This window comes from Podarcis tiliguerta (genome assembly GCF_965153285.1).
Source record: "Podarcis tiliguerta genome assembly, chromosome: 4".
In the NCBI taxonomy this organism is placed as follows: domain Eukaryota; kingdom Metazoa; phylum Chordata; class Lepidosauria; order Squamata; family Lacertidae; genus Podarcis; species Podarcis tiliguerta.
In genome coordinates, this window is record NC_139537.1 from 32,546,754 (window position 1) to 32,569,092 (window position 22,339).

Below are 22,339 nucleotides of genomic sequence, written 5' to 3' on the forward strand. Positions count from 1 at the left end.
ACCACTTTAGCTAATGGGGCCTCCTGCTGCCGCTGCACCGCCAGAGCACGATTTCTGTTCTCATCCTGAAGCAAAGTTCTTAACCTGAGGTACTATTTCTGGGTTACTGGAGTCTGTAACCTGAAGCGTATGTAACCCAATGCACCACTGTAAAACACATTTTGGTTATTAAAAATGCATTTTACAACTTTTAATAACTTTTTAAAATAAATGTTCTGCAGTGTTAATACACATCTGTAACCTTAGCCAAACTGCTGAAATCACCTCACAAACAGCAGACAGGTAGCTGTAATAACCTGTTGCAGCAATAAACAGAATTATGTGGCCCCCTAATGAGTAACAAATATATTGTGGTATGAGCTTTCATGAGCAAAAGCCCACTTCATCAGACGCATGGCAACCGCATGGGTGGAGGCAGGAGCAGTGTGGGAACACCACAGAATGGCTACAACCACACTTCTGCTTGTAAGATAGGAAGCAGGAGCAAGATTCTGACAGTGAGGATAATAGTTGCTTTCTGTTAATGGTTGCCCATGGTTTGGCCTTGAGAAAAGGCATGGAAAGAAGTTGGCATATTCATCCCATGCTCTAATAAAACTAGTGATTTGATGCTGATGCTGATGAACAGAAAGCAGCTAGCCACTAATACTATTATTACTATTAATTATTTTTGTGTATTACCTGCCCTTCACCCTAGGGTCCCAACAATTTAAAACATTAAAAACAAATTAAAGACCTACAATTACGAAAGAGATAATCAAAAGTAACTAATGGTCATACAATTATTTAGATTTAGATTTCCAGTCTTTCTGCATTAGAAATATCCAAGGCCGTTTACTAAAAAGAGACTGTGTGATGGGATGTGCTTTAGCTGTGCTTGCGGGTGGATGTAACAGTTACATTAGCATTATTTCGGTCTATTCCTCAGCTAGTTCTTCAACTGCTATTAAATTACAAGCAAAACTTGTGTATACACCCTTGCACGCCAAGAAAGCTTTCTAAAACTTTGTGTGGTTTTCTTTCCCAACCTGTTGGCTGGGTTTTGTTTTGCTCTCTTCCATCATCATCAACTGTCCTTTTAAATGGTTTATTAAGTCTCCCAGATAAATGTCCAACTGCCTATCCCTTCTATAATGAGTAGCAACTTTTCCAGACATATATTAAAACCAAGAAACAAATATGAAACAAATGGAAAATTGGTTTCGAACAATACCTACCAGGTAGAACGGGGAAACACCACAGATATGGTGACAATGGAGAACAGAAGAGAGGTCAACCTTGCTTTATGCAGCTGCCAGATCAATGACCAAGTCTAGGATTAATGAGCCATTTGTCCCCCATTCCCTTTACACCATGCTACTTTTTGCAGGAACATATAAGCCCTCTTCAAAACAGATGTGACATAAATCACACACACTCACTCTCCACACATTGCAGATAACACATCACAGGGCTGGAGGGATAGTTAAACGCCGCAGAAAACAGAATCACAACTCAAAACGATATTGACAGGGCAGGCCCATGCCGAAAACAACCATTCAACAGAAATCAATGTTAAGTCCTGCATTTAGGCACACAGAGCCCCGAAGGAGCAAGTGTAGTCTGGGGAAGACCTGACTTGGCAGCAGTAAACATGAAAAGGTTCCATGTGTCCTAGAGAGCATGAGTCAGCAGGGTGATATTGCAGCTAAGAAAGCAAATGCAATCTTAGAAAGAGCTAAGAGGAGCATAGTGTCCAGATAACAAGTAGTTTTGTTGCTTTCTTCTGCACTGGTCATATCACACTGGTGTGCTGTGTCTGGCTCTGAGCACCATATTTCAAAGAGAATGACAAACTAGAGCATAACCAGAGGAGGACAACCAGGATAGCTGGGGGTCTGGATGCTGAGTCGTATGAGGAATGGTTGAAAGACAATGCAGGTCACTCGTGGTCAAAACCAAATCCAACTTAACACACTGATCTGCAATCATTTATAAGCATAGTTCAGACTTAATGCTGAAGCATGGTTTGCGGTCTAAACCATGGTTTTAGCATTGAGTCTGCATGAGCCTTAGGCTCACACCATCAACCCATCTCCTACCAGCTTTTCTCCTTGTGGTGTCCAAATGCAGGGGACTGTGGCCTGTTCTAACTGTGATTAGTTGTGTCAATTGATATCCTAACCTTGTGCAAGTTAAACCATCCCACTGAGGTCTACCAAATTTTTTACCTACATAGGTGAGCTTACAACTTTAGCATTCAGCTCCAAAAACATTTGCCATGGGAGAAGAGCCATATTATGGTTCTGCACATTCAGCGGTGACGTCTCCTAGAGGCTGAGCTCTTTAGGGCCCCTCCAAATTTTTTGAGGAGAGGCTGGGCGCCTCAATGTCTGAAGAAATCATGGGGCAGAGGACACCAAGCGTGGAGCAAGCATGGTGTGGCTTCATCTCCTGCCGCACAGGGGAAGGAGGCAGGAAGCAGCCCCTGGGCAAGCAGGGAATTGTGTGGCATGTGGCAGTTCCTGGCTAGTGGCAGCGGCGGCAGCAGCAGGAGCTGCCAGCCATTGAAGCCACGCTGCTGTAGCATTTGCCTCCGCCCCTGCCTCCTCCAGTGTTGCATGCATGACATCAGTCTGCCCCCTCAAACTCCCTCACAAATTGGCTCCTCTGTGCACAGCCAAGAGTCCCCATGGACAGATGTGCAACCACATTTGACTACACAGTTAGCTCTTTCTGCATGATGCAAGCACCAGGCTTTAAGCAGTCATCCCTGTTGACAAATTGGCCATTTCCCACCCCACATGGCAAAATACAGTGGTGCCCCACAAGACGAATGCCTCGCAAGACGGAAAACCCGCTAGACGAAAGGGTTTTCCGTTTTGGAGGTGTTTCGCAGGACGAATTTCTTTATGGGCTTGCTTCGCAAGACGAAAATGTCTTGCGATTCCTGTGGGGTTTTTTCCGCTCCCCACCCCCTTTTTCTAAGGCACTAAGCTGCTAACAGCCTTTTAGCAGCTAATCCGCTAATCCCTTAAGCCTTTAATAGCCGCTAATAGCCGCTAAACCGCTAATAGCGCTAATCCGCTAATGGGCTTGCTTCGCAAGACGAAAAAACCGCTAGACGAAGAGACTCACGGAACGGATTCTTTTCGTCTTGCGAGGCACCACTGTATTCATATTTTGACATAGGAACCCCTATCCAGCCTGCCTCTGACCCCAACCCATCATTTTATTCCCCTTCCTTCCCCCTCCCCTTTTTATGAAGATTACCCGCTCTGAGATCCCACAGCTAATTCTCCCCATGTCTCCTCGCTGGCACAAATAGGACTAATTTAGCCAGCTAGCCCTGGTGATCATCTAATGTTTATTGGGTGGATTTTCCCCCTAAATTGATTTTTGAATTCTGAATATATTGTTATTCACATTTTATACTGTATTTTATGCTGTTTTTGTTGCATCAATTAAGTGTTTTAAATTTGTTGTTAACTGCCCTGAGCCCGGTTTTCTGAACCGGGAAGGGTGGGGTATAAATAAAAATTTATTATTATAATTTATTATTATTACTATATCGCATCCTTGCAACTGTACTCTTCCCAAGCACTGAGATGCTTCATTTTTGTTTAGTTCTGAGAAGGCTCCACTCTTGTTCCACCCTGATTGACAGCTGTGGTGGGCTGGCAACATGCCACACAGGCCAACCAAGACTCACACGGGGAAGGGACTGGGAAACTTCACAATACTTTTGACCATGGTCAGCATCTCCTTAGAGAATCCATTCCATATGTAAAAAAAAGTTTTCTTGTATGCTTCTCAGCAGGGCTGGACAAAGCTGTTTAATGGAGAGCACAGAGCTCTTTGATGATCCCAAGTCTTTCGGTTTGGGGTTGTGGCCGTGTCCCCTTTGAAGCTAAGGATATGATTTATTACTTATGAAAAACCAAAGAATCAGCTTTGGCCTGGACTGTTTTGGAAAGCTCACTTTTCAACATTGCCTTGTTCTTTACTTCCAGCGCACATTGACAAGTAATGGCATTTCTGGAACAACTAAAACATGAGGGACTTTCTTCCTAAAGTCCAAATTAGCATTTTCTGCAGCAAACAATGTGACTGCTACTATGGCACATTTCATCTGCTGGCCAAGTGGAAATGAGCAGAGAGTTATTTCTTTCCTCTTTCAAAGAATGTGCTTTATAAGAAGTGGATGCCAGTGGAAGGTGCTGGCTTAACTGTTCTAAAGTGGAGCTGAATTAAATTTAGCACAAAGTAGGATCGGGCCAATTCTCCTTAGTTAAATTTGCTTGTAAAAAGAAAAAAGAAAGAAACAATTTATGTCCGCCTAATTTGGCTTCCTCCCTTACGAACACTGCTGGGCTGAGATTTTGGGGAGTGGGGTAGGGAATCCATAATATAAAAGTGTTGCATTTGGCAAGCCGAGTCTTAACATTAAAGCTTAAAATTCCTCAGGGAGACTTAAGATTTAGGGGACAATCAAAGCCACACACAGAGAAAGAGAGAGCGTGCATTGTGCTCATTGCCATAGACAGCTGGGACTGCATGGTCCCCTGAATTTTAGAGAAAATGCACACATTTCTGTAGCACAGTAGCATCCCACTTCACATTCTACTTGTGCCAACAGGGAAGGAGAGAAGACAGAGGCTAAGAAACAGTGCTCTTGGCCCTGCCCACAGGTCACACAGTTCCACCCCAGTCCTGCCACCCCAGCCTGCCACCCACGCTTTAGCACAGCCATCTGAAGGCCATCCTTTGCATGGAGGCTTCCCTAGATACTGGAACTCTGCATGATCTGTGTTCTGGGGAAGCCTGCAGGGCAATACTAAAATAGCAAAGCCTCTCTCCTTCCCCAGACACAAAAAAGACAAAGAGACCTCTGACCATTAGGTCCAGTCGTGGCCGACTCTGGGGTTGCAGTGCTCATCTCGCTTTATTGGCCAAGGGAGCCGGCGTACAGCTTCCGGGTCATGTGGCCAGCATGACTAAGCCGCTTCTGGCGAACCAGAGCAGGTACCTATTTATCTACTTGCACTTTGACGTGCTTTCGAACTGCTAGGTGGGCAGGAGCAGGGAATGAGCAACGGGAGCTCACCCCGTCACAGGGATTCGAACCGCCGACCTTCTGATCGGCAAGTCCTAGGCTCTGTGGTTTAACCCACAGCACCAGCCGCGTCCCTCCCCAGACACACAGCAATGCTTACACATGGACAGCAGGCCCAGGGCTGCGGTGGGAGGACCACATACTCTTGGGGTATGTTCCTGGCCCCTTTCCACTCTTTTCCCCTCTTTGTAAGGAGTGAAGAGGAGAGCTACTGCGAATTCTGGATGTGCCCTGATGGTGGGGGGGGGGGGCGTGTCCAGGTTTCTGATTCCCAGAATATGGCAACCCTAATAAACAGGGTTGCCCACTCCTGTGTTAAAGGAAGCTTCTTTCACCTCTTTGCCATTTTGCTGACTCCTAAACATGGAATTACGGGCAGGGGTACCTTTACCTTTTTAAACATGGAATCCATTTTTAAGCACATTTTAAGCCTTCCATGATTATTTAGGGCTTGTATATCTCCAGAGTCTCCCAGAAAAGACCCCAGCCAGGATGTTCACGTCAGTAGAACTCCACAGATCTCTCCCAAATCACATACCACCAAACGATTTCTCTGATGAAAATAGGGATGTCTTATTCCATAATAATAATAATGATAGTAATTTTATTATTTATACCCCACTGATCTGATTGGGTTTTCCCAACCACTCTGGGTGGCTTTCAACATATATAAAAATATAAAAGATTTTTTATATCCCATAGAAATACTGGAAAACTGAATGCAATAGCTGTGCACAAATGGTTTGTCAGAACTCTAACCCTCAACAGTGGGCAGAGAAACTGCAGGAGTCATTTCATCAATTTTCTCCAGGGGAGAAGAAATTCTCCAACAGCTTCTCAGTGTCAACGCTCCCTATTAGCACTAGTAGCTGCAAGGCTTCTTCGTCTTTCTTGCCCTCAGGTTTTCTCTTCCCCTTCCGCACCCTTTATTTTATGTTGCCGCTGCCCTGGCAACAGCAGCAACTCTTTCAGCGACCTAGTCGCCATTTTTACATCTTTCACAGTGACCTAGATCTAGCATCATTCCAGGATATATTGTGTGTGTGTTTTGATAGGAGTGGGAAGGTAATGGCAGCCAATAAAAAAAATGGTGAGGAATATTTAGAAAAAGTCAGCCATGGCCTTTTCTCTTTGGCGAGTGGGATAAGAAAAAGAGACATCTCAGAAAAAATGTCTTCTGAGAAATTTCAGCTCAGCTCTACTGAATATCTCTTGCTCATTCTGCAGCTGCCTGAGGCAAGCAGCCAAATTCTATTTTTCTGCCGGTATGATGGATCACAACTCTGCATAGAACTGGAGTGGAGGCATAAAAACTAAGGTGATGAGAACTAAAGAACAAAAGTTGGAGTGGAGTGTGGCAGTGAAAACAGATATCCCATCCCCAACCCGCCCAGCTTCTGTAGTACAGTACAGTGGTACCTCAGGTTACATACGCTTCAGGTTACATACGCTTCAGGTTACAGACTCCACTAACCCAGAAATAGTGCTTCAGGTTAAGAACTTTGCTTCAGGATGAGAACAGAAATCGTGCTCCGGCGGCACGGCGGCAGCAGGAGGCCCCATTAGCTAAAGTGGTGCTTCACATTAAGAACAGTTTCAGGTTAAATACGGACCTCTGGAATGAATTAAGTACTTAACCTGAGGTACCACTGTACTTGAAAGGATAGAAAGTTACAGGATTGCAGCAGAACTTAGGGGACATGCACTGTTTGGAAACAAATCAGTATGTCTCCTCCAAAACACTTGTAGGCACAAACAGCATGGAAAGTGGGATCGCGTATAAACTGCCCTGCTATCGCCATGAGCACAAATCATAATGAATGCACATTAAAAATATGTTTGGTAAGATAAAGCCCAAGATATTTAAACTTACTAAATCAAAAGATATTCAATAAGACAAACAGGGAATTCGCTAATTTTAAGAATATTTTTTTTAAAAAATGGAAAACTTGCCAAATAATCAATAGGCCATGGGGATCAGTATGCCATTAGACCACCAGGAAAAAGGAAGGTGACACCACAGAGATTCAGCAGAGAAGCTGAATGAATGAAATAATGGAATTCATGCCAGAATTCTGAAAGAAAGAACATGAACTTGATGTAACTAATTTGAATTTGAAGTAACTATCGCCTCAAATATGTAAGCGTCCTGATATCTTGTGATGAAGGACAGTATTTTATTTATTTATTTTAACAACAACAACAACAAAAACCTGCCATTAATATTGACAACTCTAGCCAAAGAATAAGAAGTTGTTATCTGCAACACCGTACATACAACAGGCCTCAGTTCAGCAGTTTGCAAAGAAATTATTTTAAGTAACAGACATGGGTTCTGAATGTAGGTTCTGAAATACAGCACTGACTGATATCAACTGGGTTTGTTGTTGGAAGACAGGTATATTTTGAGATGGCAGACAATCCTGTATTGAATAACACTGGTCAACAACAAATTTGTTGTCTCCGTTTTTTCAGTTGATTTAGGATGAATCTGATGCACTGAATCCAAAAATCACATTGGTTTTGCTCAATCAGGTCAAGTTTTTGAGCTATGGCCACATGTCATTTTTTTACGTTTTTGTTCACATGTACGCTTGTGTGGAGCATTTTAGAAGAAGTTGGTGGGGGTAAAATGCCATGTCGAATAATTGTTTTGTTTCAAAATTATTATTTTAATGACAAGAAGTATTCAGGTCTGATAGTTCTGGGTGATTATGTCAAAAAGGGATCAGTTTGAAGTCATAAAACCTCGAAACCTTCCATAAATTGGTGCGGCAAAGCATGAAGTTATTTTGGTATTAAACTTGGTGACCAGGATAAAGCTTGGGCGCCACACATGGTGTGCAAGGCATGCACTGAGACTCTACGTGGGTGGACCAATGGCAAGAGGAGTCTGAACTTTGGAATTCCCATGGTTTGGAGGGAACCAACTAACCATGTCACTGACTGCTACTTCTGCGCTGTTGATGTGACGGGGATCAACAGAAAGAACCGGAGCAGCCTCAAGTATCCTGATCTTCAATCAGCACGTCGTCCTGTAGCTCATTGTGATGAAATTCCAGTGCCTATCTTCGGAGAACTTCCTGACATTAGTGACAAAGATGCCTCCAGTGTTGAAGGACATGAAGAAGAAGAAATGGTTCTTGAAGATGATGCTCCACATCCATTTTCCCAAAAGGAGTTGAATGATCTAGTTCGCGACCTCAGCTTGTCAAGGGACTCTGCCGAACTGTTGGCATCCAGATTGAAGGGAAAAAACCACCTCTCTGACAGTGCTCGCATCAGCTTCTTCTGCAACAGGCATCAAGAGTACCTCCGTTTTTTCTCGGAAGAGAAGGACTTGGTGTACTGTGCAGATATTGTGCAGCTTCTGCTCAAGCCTGGAGTGCCACAGTATGAACCCAAAGATTGGAGACTATTCATTGACAGCAGCAAGCGATCACTGAAATGTGTTCTGCTACACAACGGCAACCAGTTTGCCTCTATACCCCTGGTTCACTCGAGTACACTGAAGGAGAACTATGAAGCGGTGAAGTATGTGCTGGAGAAAATTGGTTATGATCAGCATAAGTGTTTTATTTGTGTTGACCTGAAGATGGTGAACTTTTTGTTGGGACAACAGTCTGGCTTCACCAAGTACCCATGTTTTCTGTGCATGTGGGATAGTAGGGACCGTGCTCAGCATTACACGAAGAAGGACTGGCCTGTGCGGGAGGAATTGGTGCCTTGCAAAAAAAGGAACGTCATCAATGACCCTCTGGTGGACAGAGACAGAATACTCTTCCCACCGCTGCACATCAAGCTCGGCTTAATCAAGCAGTTCACCAAGGCTCTGGACAAGGATGGTGACTGCTTCACTTACTTGTGCCAGGCTTTTCCAGGATTGACCATGGAGAAGTTGAAAGCTGGCATCTTTGATGGTCCTCAGATCCGTCAGCTCATCAGAGATCCAGAGTTCGGAAACTCAATGAGCGAAGTGGAACTGGAAGTGTGGAAGGCATTTGTTCTGGTAGTGAAGAACTTTCTTGGCAACAATAAGGCCAGAAACTATGCAGAACTTGTCAACAACATGCTGACTGCTTTCAGAAACCTGGGCTGCAACATGAGCGTCAAGATGCACTACCTATTTTCACATATGGACCGGTTTCCTGAGAACCTGGGTTCAATGAGTGACGAGCAGGGGGAGAGATTCCATCAGGGCATGAAAGAGATGTAGACCAGGTATCAGGGTCGCTGGGACGCAGTCATGATGGCTGACTACTGTTGGACTCTGAAGAGAGACCTCCCTGCCGCTGAGCATTCCTGGAGTTCCAAGAAACGGAAGTTCAAGCCCTGAAGTTTGAAAACTGGTGAAGCAACATGCAATTTACGTGTACTTACCCTTAACAATGCCTACCATTCAGTTTACAGTAATCAATGTTTCTATCAGGTAATCGATATATGCTGCTGGAAAAACATTTTTTTCTCTTAAAAACATATTTAGGATGATATGTGTTGACAAAAATCAGCTGATAATGCCACAAAAATGTAATCGATTTTGTCACAAGATCTGATTTTTTTCAAATCAACATAGCACAAAAACCTGACCTGATGGAGAGAAACGGATGCCATTTCCTGATTCAGCAGTGCAAAAATACCCTAAATCAGTTGTAGAAATCTAGACAACATTCAAAAAGTAAAAAATTGTTGCCCAGTGTAATCTGTCTCTGCTATAATGAAAACCACCAACTCAGAGAGCAGAATACAAGACCCAAGGGACAAGACATGATGCAAAAACTAGCCCTATATAAATATACTCCTAAGAGGGGATTGTAGTTTGTTAAGGGTGCTGAGAGGGATTGGGTATTAAAACACTCAGAAAATCGTAGCTCTGTGAGGGGGAATAGGGGGTCTCCTACTAACTCTCAGCACCCTTAACAAACTACAGTCCCCAGAATTCATTGCAGGAAAGCCATGGCTGTTTACAGCAGTGTCATAGCACTTTCCGTATATGGTGTGAAGGCTGCCCATATTCAGTAGTTATTGACAGAAGGTTGCTTTGGTTACTGCTGCACTGGCAGGGCCTAGTCGGCAGAGTGTTTTTGGCTACCAGGAACTCTCTTGTCACAGGAGTGCCTTCCTACTGCAGTTGTGGAGAAGACCTTGGAACAAATGATCCAAGACACATGCACAGACATAGCAGTCATCCACTTACTGTGTACTCGCAGCCTTGGGAATAGAGTGCGCAGCCTTAGCACTGCAAGCTGTTGGCCACCCAGCCAGACAGCAGAGAGAAGTGGAAAACAGAACACCAGTGAATTCTCAGAACAAGAGGGCTGGATGCATTCAGTATCTCGCCCCCTCACCAGAACCAGAAATGAATAACTTTCGCATGGATCTAAAGGTATTTGCATGCCGTGGGTTATATCCATGCTACAGATTCTTTTTTTAAAAAAAATAATTTTTATTGGTTTACAACAAAATATAACAAACAAATAAATTATAGTTCACATTTCATATTTCCATCTTTTAGTTCTTAGTTTTGACTTCCCTCAGCTTTTCCGCAAATCTTTCGTGGCCATATTTAAATTTTCGCATTTCTTTTTTTACCCATTGCCATTAAATATATTTTTCCTTCACCTTCCTTTAGACAATGTCTCCCAAATATTCACAGTGCTCTTTTAAAACCTTCTAGCGTTATTTGTCCATCACTTAGGCTCTCCAGATATTTAACAAATTTCCCCCAGTTTTCTGTAAACTTTTGGTCTCTTAGGTACCTAATCTTTCCAGTCATCTTATCCAGTTCAGCATAATCTAACAACTTAGACCTCCATTCTTCGAGTGTCGGTATTTCTTGTTGTTTCCATCTCTGCGCCAGTAGCATTCTTGCTGCAGTCACTGCATATTGAAAAAATTTACTGTCCTTTCTCTTAATTTCATTTCCTAGAATACCGAGCAGAAAGATCTCTGGTTTCTTTGTAAAAGTATACTTCAAAATCTTCTTCAATTCATTATATATCAGTTCCCAGAATTCTTTCACTCTCTTACATTCCCACCACATATGGTAGAAAGAACCCACATTTTCTTTACATTTCCAACACTTATTACAAGTCTTATACATTTTTGCCAGTTTTACCGGTGTAATATACCACCTGTAAAACATTTTCATCACATTCTCTTTCAGTGACATGCATGCAGTAAATTTTAGATTCTCTTTCCATAGTTTTTCCCACTCTACCAATTGTATGTTGTAACCAAAATCTCTGGCCCAATGAATCATAACCGACTTTACCTCTTCATCTTTTAAATTCCATTCTAACAGCAGATTATACATTTTTGAAAGGATTTTAACCTCCTTATTGATTATTTCAGACTGAAATGTCGAATCTTTATCTGTATAACCCCATTCTCTTACATCTTTCCTAAACATTTCATTCACCTGATAGTAATGCAACCAATCATAAACATGTTTTTTGACTTGTTCATATGGTTTCATCCTCCATTTTCCTCCTTCTTTCATTAACAATTGGCTATATGTCGCCCAATCACCTCTCATCCATGCTACAGATTCAAGCCAACTCCATCCCAACAACCAACCCAACCCTGCCATAAAGAAAAGTCTCAGAAAATAAGCATCGTATTTCAAGAGGTGTCACAGAAAGTACCTATAATACAAACTGGGGTTTAAGCAGCTCTGTTCTGTTTTTCTGCTATATGTTTTTAGAATCTGAATTGTGAGCAGCTCTGAAACTGTCTTCCTTCTTTTTAAATACTTCTGATACTGCCTTTGGCAAAACCACCAAGGCGGTGTGCAAAATATATATATTCTATGGTTCAAATCCCCACTGTGTCACAGGAACCTTGGCCAGTCACTGCACTCTAAACTACCACAGGGTGTTGAGGATAACACAGAGAGGCTATCCTGAGGAACTTCTGGAATAAATGGAATGGAAGAAGGAAAAATTGTCTCATCACTGCTAATTGTCTTCCGCCAAACTTCAGAAAAATTATGTCATCTTGCATGCCTTTACAGAACTCATCTTCCTTTGACAGAATTAGCAAGGGCAAATTACCACTAACTCATCTATGAAATTCTGCTGGCAAACAGCAGCTGCATAGGGTTGGGTAAGAAATATATTTTCCATTCCAAAAACAACTGCAAACTTCTTATTTCTTTTCAACTGGGAGAAATTTGATCTTTTAAGCGTTTTGGTGGGTTCTTTTAAAACCGAAATTTCAGAAACATTTGAGATGAAACATTCCAGTATGACATTTTTTAAAAATGTGTAAATGTTTTATTTTGTTTGGACATTTTGGAGACATTTTGTTTTGACTTGCCGAAACAAAATGTTTTGACTCAACACTCATTGGCTTAAGAGAGGCCTAAAGCCTGCATTTTTGGAACATGCTCAGCTAATAACTATTTCAAGACACCATTAGAGGGATCACTCAGCACATCATCAAAATCTTCAAGTGGAGAGTTGAAATCTCAGTCAATCTGTAGGCCTTGGGGTGGTTCATCCCAACTGGCCAGCTGCAAATAACAATCACAACTAGTCTGCCTCAGTCTCAGGGATTTTTCATCCTTACATGACTTTTTACTGCTTGGCTTCTGTAACAAAGAAGCACAGCAATTTGCTGTAGGTAGCAACCTGCTCCAAAGAAATGGTAAAGATCACTCATTAGATTTAGGCAAGAATTGGTTTAAATGCAGCCTGCTTCTATGGCAGAATGAGATATTACATCCTAGCCATCCCAGGATGAATGCTGTTAAACCACTGGGTTGTATATAGGGATGGCCTAATCTGTCAGTTTTGGTTTCTCACGGTTTCTTAAGTTCAGGACTTCACATTTCCACACAATTTGCAATTTAAAATGCTTGTGAAAATTAATCAGCATTTGAGTCCAACTTTCTCCTAATAAGCACAATTTTTGATGCCTTTTTGCCTAATATACACATTTCTGCAAAGCATTTCCCCATAATATAATGTTATTTTCATTTATCTATGCATGGTACATGGACTGGTACATGACACCTTGACATCCTCTTGTCATATTACAGAGCAGTCAAGTTTGCACCCCTCATGACTAAAGCAAATTTAAGCAAAATAAAAGGATGAAGCTAAACATGGAGGTAGAATAAAGGTTTTAAAAATTGCTTCGCTTTCCCATTGAGAATAAGATGTGTGTAACACAAGCCCATGCATGTTTATTCATAAAGAAGTTTACAATTGCAACCCAAATCTTTGGCCAAATCATGTCCCATGAAAGCACAACTTACAAAGGAGTGACACTAGCAGTTCCAGATGGCTCGGTTCTGTTGCGCTCAGCTATCATATAAAATGTGAAGCCCTCAACTTGTTTTTTGATCTCTCTGGACTGCAATTCCATTCTGCGTGTAGAATAAGTCAAGTCAAAACACTGCAGCATGACCAATTCATTAGATCATTAAAACGGCAAAAAGAATCTTACATCTTCCTGTTTTCTGTAACTCCTAATTCAACTTGATGAAATGTGGCACGTGTAAACAAAACGGCTTGCAAAGCAGACAGTGTCTTAATGTGGGAAAACAAGTTTGTGTGTTTCCCTGCATATTTAAAGCTATTAGTTTGCCTGGTAAAAATCACCACTGGTAAACACTGTATCACTTTTGCCCCTTGATATAAACCACAAACCTAACTGATCAATGCGCTAGAAGTGAGAAGTGACAAGGTACAAGGGGTGGGAAACCTGTGACCCTCCAGTTCTTCTTGGACTCCAACTCCCATCAGCATCAGTGAGCATTTGCCAAAGGTCAGGGATGATGGGAACTGGAGTCCAACAACATCTGGAGGACTGCAGGTTCCTCACCCCTGCATTAAAGCAAAAACTCAAAGAAACTTGTTAGTCTGGAAGAGGTCACTTGTGCAAATTAATATGGACTAGATCAGCCTTCACCAACTTGGTGTCCTCAAGAAGTTTGGACTAAATCTTCCATCATCCCCAGCCAAACATCTGAAGTGCACCAGATTGACTGGATAGTGGAAGAATGCCAATGTGAATGTTGTACATGCATTCTAGCCAATATGTGGTTCCAGTCAAATGACACACATCAAAAACGTACATTTGTGAAAACAATCTTACAGGATGCCTGGTCATGCTATTGGTTCAGCCTATTAAGATAACATCTGAGGGCAGGAAGTGGGCAACATATCAGGAGAGCACATTGCAGGTGGTAACACCTGAAACCAAATATTGGCTCAACTAATCTGTTTCTAATGGGAAATCCCTGAATTACACAAATAATACAGAAGAAGGCTCTTTTGAATATGTGTCAATAACCTTTCTCTTATCACTGAATAACTAAAGCTAGGTTCCACATAAGGGGTGCTTAAATGAACCCCCACTTCCACATATATGCCAACATCCAATGAGTGTGTGATAAGGTACCAGAAAAACACCCACTGGCCATGACACTCAGACCCCTAGTGGCCAGGAATTCTGCCACACACATACAGCTTGCCTGCCCAAGTTCTTCCAGCAGACTGGGAGTGGAAGAACTTTACATGTTTGTAGGGTTACTGTCTCACAAATGTTGAACACTGTCACAGGGCATGGCTGGCATGCATGCCAGAGTGCAAGGGGAGTGGTCAGTAGGCACATTTCTGCGATCCACTCACAATTTATTGAATTCCTGCCATTGCTCATCTGAACTAAAGCCAAGATATTTTTCTGAGAAATTATCTTGTCCCCCACTTTTTCTCACTCCCCTAAAAAATGAAGACTACATTGCATAATTATCTCTAAACATTCTCCACCATTTTAGTTCATTTTTCATGGTCACCATTCTCCCCCACCCCACTGCCCTGGAAGACGCAAAATGATGGCCATGCTGCCATGACAATTGCCTGTGTTGCTAGTGAACAGCAACAGCAATCTCACACACCCACACCCCATGGGAAATAAACAGAAGCTGTGTTAGTACCACTGCTAAAGGTGAGCCCCACCCCTAGCAACCTGCTGGAGAGTTTCTCCTCACTCTAGAGAAACTTGGCGAAATTGTCCCTCCAGTTTCGCCACTCACATATAGGGTGGAGGATTTTGAGAGACCATCAGCACACAACACTAGACCACTGTGGATTTAGAGGAGTTGACTTCTGAGACAGAGGAGTAGGAGTTTCAGGCAGGTTTGAGTCTGAATAAATAGCCAGTGTGGTTTAGTGGTTAAGAGCGGTAGACTCGTAATCTGGTGAAGTGGGTTCGCTTCCCCGCTCCTCCACATGCAGCTGCTGGGTGACCTTGGGCTAGTCACACTTCTTTGAAGTCTCTCAGCCCCACTCACCTCACAGAGTGTTTGTTGTGGGGGAGGAAGGGAAAGGGAAATGTTAGCCGCTTTGAGACTCCTTCGGGTAGTGATAAAGTGGGATATCAAATCCAAACTCCTCCTCTCATTGTAGGCATTAAGCACTGCCTGGAACTTTCCAGACCTCACATTCCTGTCATGGGCTGGCCAAGTCAGAACGAGGTAGGTGGATGGTTTCCTGAGTAACCAGGGGAGGGCTCCGGTGGGATGGGGAAGTCTCTGCCACAGTTGGGACAGCCTGAGGATGAGGATGCTGGGGAGGGTCCAGGTGGGGAAGATTCCTTCAACCTGCACTCTCGGCTTACCTGTCTTCACAATGTGAGCCACAAGCCCTGACTCCCTCTCCACAGCTGTTTGAGCCTATCACACTACCCACCCCAGGATCACCAGACACTGGAAGTATCCCTGCCTCTCTACCTTGTATATTTTTTTCTGGTGCTGAGGAATGCTCCCTGATGCTATTAGACATCAACAGCATCAGTGTGTGTGTGTGCATGTGCAAAATCAACATTGTGTGATCTCCACAATCGGGAACCAGTGGAAGATTCCCATGGAAGGTTGTTCAGGGTGGCCTGTCTAATTTTGTGTGATTCCATGTTCCCCATGACAGCCATTTTTTGTTATCCCCTCTCCCCTGGAACCATTTTGTGCCTGGAACCCTCAACACACTCTCAAAGTTGAAAATGTGCCCATTGGTCCAAAAAGGTTAGCAACCACTGTGCTAAACCATAGTTTAGTGTTACACCTGGGTGAATATCATGGAGCAGGGAGCCTTTACTGTAAAGAATGCTCAAATTAAACCGATGTGTTTTTCCCAACAAGGTAGGGTTCCCCCCACCCTTCATTCAACGGATATAAGAACAGGCCTTCAACAAAAGAATGAGAAAACCACAGAGAGAAACGAATTAATATATCCATCTGAAAAGAACTATGGACTGTGGATAACATTCTGGCAGGAGAATATCCATCAGGAAAGCAGCAGTTCACTTTGCCTTATTTGAAACCCAACAGTTAGAATTCAAGAGGGCTCAAAGCAAGTAAGAAAGCTGTAATTTTGGAATTTATGTGGAAATTACAATCATCCCCCAAATATAATAGCTAACAGCCTTAAACATAGGGGAAGCAAATGTTAAAAATGACTACGTATCACAGTGAAATAAACTGCTGACTTTTCTTTGAACTCCAATGAATTCTTGAGAGAGCCAGAACACTACAGCTAGGACATTTGGAGAGCGTGAGAGGGAAGGAAAATCTTCTGAACAGAAAATATGGAGCAAACTGTAAAACAGGTCAAAATACTATTCTGTCACAGAGAATGTTCATCCAACTTGGATGGCTTTACAAGAAGACTGGAGAAATTCATGGAGGATAAGGCTATCTCAATGGCTCAATTAGCCATCATGGCAATGCTCTGCCTCCACAATCAGAGGCAGTGATGCTTCTGAATACAAGTTGCTGGAAACCACAGGAGAGGAGAGCGCTCCTATGCTCCACTGTGAGAAGAAGATGCTGGGCAAGATGGTCCATTGACCTCATCCAGCTGGCTCTGCTTATGTTCTCTTATGAAAGAGGCATTCAAATTCTAGGCTGGTTCTAGACCCAATTATACTCCAAGTTAGACCCATTGAAATAAGTGGGGCTTAGGGTTGTCAACTTGAATAAAGTAGGGGGGACAGGTAAGCCTCACCTTGCAGAGTCACATGGCACACACACACACACACACACACACTGTGTGTGTTGATGCCCATCAACTTTGGGGGGACCCAGCCCCCTCAAATATTTTATTTGGGGGCGAAGGGACCTCGGCCCCTAAGAGATGGCTCCTATGGTGGGACTTATGTAAGCCATGACTAACAAGTCCCATTGATATCCATAGGTCGACTCTACATACGAATAAGTCTGGACCCAACCCTTTTTCCGCAGTGAGGCGTTGAACAATGGAGTAAGTATATTCCAGGAAATCACAGGTCACATCTGTAACATACAGTCAAAGCGCTCTTATTCCAGTTTAAGAGTCATGGCTCCCCCCAAAAAAAAGAATCCTGGGAACTGCAGTGTGTTAAGAGAGCTGAAAGTTGTTCAGTGACCCCGGCAAACTACAATTCCCATGATTCTTTGGGAGAAGCCTTGACACGTAGTGGAATAAAAGTGCTTTAAATATGTCGTGTGGATGTGGCTACAGCAGTCCTGTACACACCAACACCCTGTATCCAACTGGAGAGCTGGGAAACTGCTGAGAATACCACCCTTTTACAATGTGGTACATTTGTGTTCCACTTCTGTGCTCTTTTCTTGATCTAACTCAACAGCCTTTCCTGCATTGACCTCACTCTGTAGATGGATTTCAGTGCCAATACTGCCATAAAATATATGGTTCTAACAAGCTGCCCTCCTCCCTCCCCAAAAACACATTTGGAGATAGATAATCATTTCTGAAGCTAAGCACTGCTTAATTTCCTCTGGTCAGTCCAATGCTGAAAAGTGACACTTCTCTGAACTCCTGACCTATTTTTCAAGGCGGGAAAGGCACCTGTAGGAGAGTTTAGTTTGTATCAGGAATATTCCTCTTTGCTAATCAAAAATCTGCCACTACACACTACAAAAGCAAACAAACCAGCTCGATTTACAGCAGTGTCTCACTTTCAACACATGCAGCTATTCTGTGTTAAACACATTTTGTCAAGTGTTTCCTTCTGGGAATACTACTTGAAGTACATTTTCAGACATATTTGGTTAAGAAAAACTTGCATGATAAATGGAATTTCACAGTAGGATCTTATTTTAACCTGAATTCTTCAGATAGCGCATTCCTTAAATTATAGCCTTGCAAGTTTCCCCCCTCAGTTGTTATGTGGCTTGTTTCATTTTATTATTTTTGCTAAAGACTAAAACTTGATTATCAATGTCTATGTAAATAATAATAATAAAGAGTGTACTCAAACAACAGTTTAAGAATAAGGAAATAATTTAGGAATGTATTGAGCTATTCTTGTCCAAAAAAATTGTGTGCACAATTTGTTTTTCAAAAAGTACAGATTCGCCCCCCCCCCTCCATCTCTAAAGCTTAGCAAAATGTTCTGTACTTTAATAGCAATTTCAGAGGACATCAGACACTTACGTAACTTTCGGTTGGACTTTTTCCTGCTACTATGAGATAAAATTTCAGTTGCTTACTCTATAAAAAGAATTGCAATGCTTACTGTATCAAACCACACCTCCCAAACTAAATTAATACAGGATTTGTGGCATCCCACCAACTGTGTGGCTGCATTTAGAGAGAAACTGTGTGAAATAATATTCAGTAATAGCAAAGCAGGGTTCAGAAAAGGAATGAAATGGCATGGATCTGCCTTAAAGAGTACAAAAATGTTATATATAAAGCTATGCAGCCCCTGTTTTTCTGGATACAGTTAACTGCCCCTACTTACACAATACTAATTCCTGATCACTTGTGTTTCTATGCAGGCATTCCTGGATTAGGGTTTATATGATGGAATTCCTTTAGAAAGGGGACTTATGTGGCTAATGCCTTGGCTCACTTGCAGTGTGAGAATTGCCCCTAGAAATCGAAATGCATTTCTGTGGACAGACAATTAGAGGGGTGCATTTAAGAAATGCTTTCCAAAGCCTCTGCTTTTAATGCCTCCAATTCAGTGCCAGCACTCTTTCTATAGAGGCTAGCATATGTAAACATAACTGGCTCACTGTTGGCCCCTGCCTAAGAAACATGTGGAAGATCTATTGCTTTATGCTGCTACACAGGCAGAGATATCTAACGCAATTTATCCGTTAAGAAGGTGCAGCACAGCTTGTCCTATATTTTCAGGAATTGGGACTTCGATCTCGAGGCATATTCCTGGCTTGACAACTTCTCTCCGTTGTCAAACACCCACCTGACTGGTGTTCCTCCACGAAGGCAGCAATCCAAACATGCCTTATTTGCAGAGCAATAAAATGTGCGAAAAGATGCTCTTTCCAAAAGTTAGGAGGAAGCTTTCCCAAATATGACAACAGGCCCTTTTCCTGGTATTAAGGAAAATCTTTGCACTTCTTGAAAGCTCACATTTTTGTTGATAACTTAATGACAGAAACATAGTTTAACACAACAACAGAATTTTAAAACGTTAAATAACATTTCCAGGCTTGCTGCTTTATAGATACATATAAAATACAGAAAGGAAAAACACTGCCACAGATGTTATACATTTCCTAGTAATTTAAGCCATTTTCTTTCATTCTGAAAACAGTTTGCTACTTGTCAGTTGCAAAATACCGACAAAGCATCCCCAGCCCCAAGAGGATTATCAGCAGCGCTGGCACATGTCACACAACAACATCTGGATGCAGCTGAAGCAGTTGAGGTAGGAGCATTCTTACCTTGAGTTTGCAAGGTCCCAAAGAGGGGAGATCACTGGCTCACCACGCTGGGAAGGCTGAAAGAGTGCTCTGATCAACTGCCGGTAGCATGCAGTTAGCTTTTATGTCCAGGTGGGAGGAGCTGCTGTTCAAAGTAGGTGGGCAGAGAGCAGAGTCAGGCAGTAGCCAGAGGCGAGTAGCAGTATAAATACTTTGCTGTAAGGGATGAAGAGGGTGTCTGGCACCTGGGGGAGGGAGAATAGCATCCTGATTTAAAGCAGATCCACATCATGCATTTAAAGCACACCCAATGCCTATTTAAAGCACATGATGTCATCCCCACCAAGGATCTTGGGAACTGTAGTTTGTTACGGGTGCTGGAAATTATAGTTCTATGGAGGGAATTACAGTTCCCAGGATTCTTAGGGGGGGGGGTCATGTACTTTAACTATATTATGTGGATCTGACCTTAGTTTTTATTGCCCAATAGGTTGTAGGATGGTGTATTATTATTATTATTATTATTATTATTATTATTAAATACCTTTCACCCTAAGGTCCCAAGGCAGGCTGGAGAATTCTCCTAGGCTGATTCTGAGTTTCTTGAATACGCTGCAAAGCAGAAATGGTAGCACTCTTTAAGGTGGTGGGTCCTTTACCAGTATTGGAGTTCTGGCAAATGTCTAACCTTGTTGCCCTACAGAACTGGCCCTGACCTCTGGTATAAACCAAAGTAATTTTCCACCTCTGAATTATTTTTTCTTGCATTCGTCATTATAAAAAAAATCATACTTAAAAAAATTCTCTTTATAATTAAATAACCTGATTCCTAAAAAAAATAAAAATCCTGCAGATAACTTTTTCCCCCCACACAGCACCATTTCAGAAGTAATTCCTCTTCCTTTAATTTTATTTATTGACTGTAGGATAGAAGACATTAATGATTTCTTCAGTTGTCGAGAGAGATATTTATGAACAAGTGGTCTGAGGCAACATTCCATCTTCCATTTATCAAAGACCTCTCAAAGACTTTCAGGCAGATTTATATTTGAAAGAGTCAATGTTGAAGAACTGCATTTTGGAAGAATAACTGATTTACCTTATGAATTCACGAAGTTAAGAAGTGGATGCTGAGAACAAAGCTTTTTGCTTTTTTATTTGTTTCTCTTTGTATTCCAGCTTCTCCACTGATGACATGATGCAAAAGGTGTTTAGAATTTTTTCTTCTGTGATGGGCTGACACTATTAATCTCAGCATTTAATCCTTCCCACGTAACAGTGACATGGAAAGTTTGAATACACAGACGCTGAAGAGGCAAATGATGGTCTTTTGCAGTTCTAGTATTTTCTACTGATTTAGATAATTGCATGTAATAACATTTCACTTAGGGGTCGAGCATCCATATGCAGTGGTGTGGACTGAGTATGCAGTGGTGTGACTGGCAGTTGTGACTATATTTATGTTATAAAGCTATCAGTTTAAGCTGCATGTTTTATTATGTATGGAACAGATTTGTATAATTTGCATTATATTCATAGTTCTAGGGTGCTGGTGCTAGAATAAAACGTTGTGGATCTCTCTGGGCAGATTCCCAGAATGCCGCTCAAATGATTCCTCTTTGCTTTCTCTTTCTGAAATTGCAGAGAAACCACCTATTATGGATGTCCACAGGAATTTTGGGGTTTGTTTTCTTTCAGGGGGTGAAGTAAAACACTGAAAGGGGGAGCAGGCCAATTTCTCACATACAAAAATGTGTCTTTAAATTTTGCCTCATTCCTCAGGTTCTACCAATGGCAAGAACATACTCTTTTTTAGAAGAAGAAAAGAAAGAAAGCTGGGAATCATGGAGTTATGGCTCATCCATTATCACCAGAAAATATTATTTAATATTGTGCATTGCCCTAGGATCTTTTGATAAAGTGTGGCATATGAATTGAATTATTATTAGTACTAGTATTTTAGGCCAAATAAAATAGTAATTAAATAAAGGATGGAGTTATAAAATGGTGCTCACCAAAGAGGTTATAGGTAACGTGCAATGAGCTGTTCACATTGACCATGTCAAAAGCACAGGTCTTTAAAAATGGGAGTGTGAAAGGTTCTACACCTGTGGAAGCTGTGCAAATCTTCCATTTTTCTATTTTAAAAAGTCAGGAATAGTATTGGGTCAATTCAGGAGTACAGAATTTTATCCCAGCCAGTGCCTGGATTGGATTGGATTTTTATAATATATGTGTAATCAGTACTTTTCTTCTAGGGGGGAAAAAGTGCTGGAACTACATGCCCTTGAGTACCCCCCAGAAAAGCACTTTGTGTAATGGGTTTAACTGTTTTTATATATGCAATTGTTTTGACTGCTTTTGTATACCCAGTTGTTTCATATTTATTTTTATGTTATTGTGGAATTGCTTTGAGATGCTTCAAAGGAAACCATTAATCAATGAAATAAATAAACGTTGCTTTTCGCAAAATGGAGACCACTCATGTGAGGAATTATTGTTCACCGCCAAGCAGTTAAGGCCTTTTCCAAAAAGGAAATGTCATGTCTTGGCTGTGGCTTGGGTGA

The 22,339-nt window shown here is 42.0% G+C and overlaps 1 protein-coding gene across 3 annotated transcripts in view; it reads right to left on the reverse strand.

The window, feature by feature from the left end:
- COL8A1 (collagen type VIII alpha 1 chain) overlaps window positions 1-20,045 on the reverse strand; it is a 98,984-nt gene extending 78,939 nt beyond the window's left edge. For 2 of the 3 annotated variants that reach the window (XM_083438358.1, XM_083438359.1), the window contains exon 1: window positions 19,794-20,044. The gene's annotated coding sequence lies outside the window, so the exon portion shown is untranslated. Of the gene's footprint in view, window positions 1-19,793 lie in introns of all 3 variants that reach the window. The other variant, XM_083438360.1, reaches the window with a different exon arrangement.
- Window positions 20,046-22,339: the final 2,294 nt, after the last annotated feature.